We start from the raw sequence: 2,879 nt of genomic DNA on the forward strand, positions 1-2,879 counted from the left end.
TCCTTCCGTTCAGATCTCTAACCCTTGATTCCTTTCTGTAGCAGAGTATTATCAAGATCTGAACCTGGATCTTCTTCTCTGAATTCTTGATGCTGAATCTCCTTTGCTGTTGATCTTTCTTCACAATCTTCCTCACTATGATTGAGGTATGGCTTGATGTGTGTGGGCACTACTCTAATCACTAAGAGAGGTTCGAAATTTTGAGGAAGAAAAGAGAGAGAGAGTGGCGGCTAGAGAAGAGAGTGGAGGCTCAGGTTTTTCTGATTCAGAAAGTGTAATTTTCCTGAAGCCTTCACTATCTATTTATAGCATTCCTTCTAGGGTTTGACTTGAATTATATGGCATTAAAATAATGAAAAAATCATTTAAAAAAGATAACATAAGTGGCCGGCCCTAGGCTAGGTGGACTGGGCCTTGATTTTTGCAATTTTGCAATTTTACCACTTTTGTATCTGATTTTCTCAAAAATGCCAATTTCCTAATTCAATCATTTAAATGCCAATTCTAACTATTTAATAACTATAAATAATTATTAAATAATATTGTCATTTATCATATTTATTAATTGCACCATACAAAGTATCACAATTAACAAATATGCCCCTGTTAACTCTTTCTTTACAATTTCGCCCTTACTTAGTGAAAATTTCACAAATAGACATAGTCTAATTTGTGAATTATAATTGATTAATCAAAACCAATTACATGAGTCTTACAAGCAATATTATCTCAACTAGTGGGGGGACCATGGGTCTATATAACTGAGCTTCCAATAAGTAGATCAAGAATTTAGCACTAAAATTCACTAACTTATTAATTCTTCGTTGAATCCACGCATAGAACTTAGAATTGCACTCTCAGTATATAGAATGCTCTATATGTTCCACCATATAGACACATCATTAGTTATCCATTGTTATAATCCTAATTTGATCAATGATCCTCTATATGAATGATCTACATAGTAAAGGGATTAAATTACCGTAACACCCTACCATGTATTTTATCCTTAAAACACTTGACCCCGTATAAATGATATTTCAGCTTATGTGAAATGAGATCTCCACCATTTATTTTCGTTTGGCCAAGCTCGAAGGAAATCATCCTTTGCTTACTATTTGCCAGATAGAAGCTATAGATTCCATGTTTATGCTAGCGCTCCCACTCAATTGCACTACCGTGTTCCCAAAATGTACGTATCACCCTGACCTAAAAGTAGGCTTAACTAACAAATCAAAGAACACGAATAGCCTTTCAAGATTGAGCCTAATCATAACAGGATTAAGATCATTTGATCTAGGATCAACTTGGCGATATTGACTTGAATAGATTTTACGGTAACTTTAATTAAATCTAATTCAAAGTTCAATATCGGTCCCTTCCGATGCATACTCCATGCATCCAACCTGAGCTTTACTTTAACCAATGTTCTGGAAAGAACATAGTATTTCTCCAAATACAAGTAAACTCTTGTTGTAGATTATCATATCAGTAAAACCCTGTGTCTGATAAATCTAGGAAACTTTATTCACATAGTCATGTTTACTTTCCAATGTGATGACAGCACAATAAACATGATCAAGTATGTGAAAAGGGTTTAAGATGAATTTATAAATCAATTAGACAAGCAATTGATAAAGTGAGCCAAAACATACACAAATGAATGAAAAATACTTCTGTTTCTTTATTGATGTTGAATAAAATAGATTACATTGAAACGGAGTTTTATTTAGGGCATAAAACCTAACAAACTCCCACTTGCACTAATATAAAACTAATTAGTACATATCAATTAATCCTAAATTCTGACGGTGCTTTTCAAAGGCTGTCACGGCCAAGACTTTGGTAAATGGATCAGCTAGGTTGTCCTCTGTGTCAACTTTCTCAACTAGTACGTCCCCTCTTGCCACGTATTCTCTGATAATGTGATACTTCCTTTCAATGTGTTTGCTTCTCTTGTGGCTTCGAGGTTCTTTACTGTTTGCTATTGCTCCATTGTTATCACAGAGTAGTACCAGAGGCTTTTCCATTCCAGGAACAACTCCTATGCTGGTGAAGAACTTTCTTAGCCAGACAAGTTCTTTTGCAGCTTCAGCCGTCGCTATGTATTCGGCTTCCATAGTTGAGTCCGATATTGCGGTTTGTTTAGCACTTCTCCAAACCACTGCTCCACCCCCAAGAGTAAACACCATCCCAGATGTTGATTTCCTGTCTTCAAGACTTGCTCGGAAATGCGAATCGGTGTAGCCTATGGGATTTAAAGCACCACCCTTGTAGACTAACACAAGATTCCTTGTACTCTTTAAGTATTTCGGAATATACTTAATCGCATTCCAATGTTCTTGTCTGGATTAGATCGATACTGCTCACGATTCCAACGGCATAACAGATGTCAGGTCTAGTGCATAACATTGCATACATTAGACTTCCAACTGCAGAGGCATAGGGAATTTTCGCCATGTCCTCTATCTCTTGAGGATCGATCGGTGATCGTTCCTTAGATAGACGAATACCATATCTACGAAGGCATGTTTGCCCCATTGGTGTTGCTCATGGAGAATCTCTCTAAGACTTTGTCTATGTAGGTCGTTTGAGAGAGAGCAAGAGATCTCGTTCTTCCGGTTTCTTATAATCTGAATACCAAGAACATAGGCTGCTTCACCCAAATCTTTCATATCGAATTGAGTGTTGAGCCATTCCTTAATGTGAGTCATTTTCTTGACATTGTTTCCAATGATCAAAATGTCATCAACATAAAGGACCAGGAATACTACTATTTGGTCTTCCTTGAGTTGGTAAACACAAGGTTCATCTTCATTCTGAAGAAAGCCGTAGGTTTTGATGATTTCATCAAACCTCTTGTTCCATGAGCGAGAAGC

The sequence above is a fragment of the Cannabis sativa genome, chromosome 4 (genome assembly GCF_029168945.1).
Source record: "Cannabis sativa cultivar Pink pepper isolate KNU-18-1 chromosome 4, ASM2916894v1, whole genome shotgun sequence".
Classification (NCBI taxonomy): Eukaryota; Viridiplantae; Streptophyta; class Magnoliopsida; order Rosales; family Cannabaceae; genus Cannabis; species Cannabis sativa.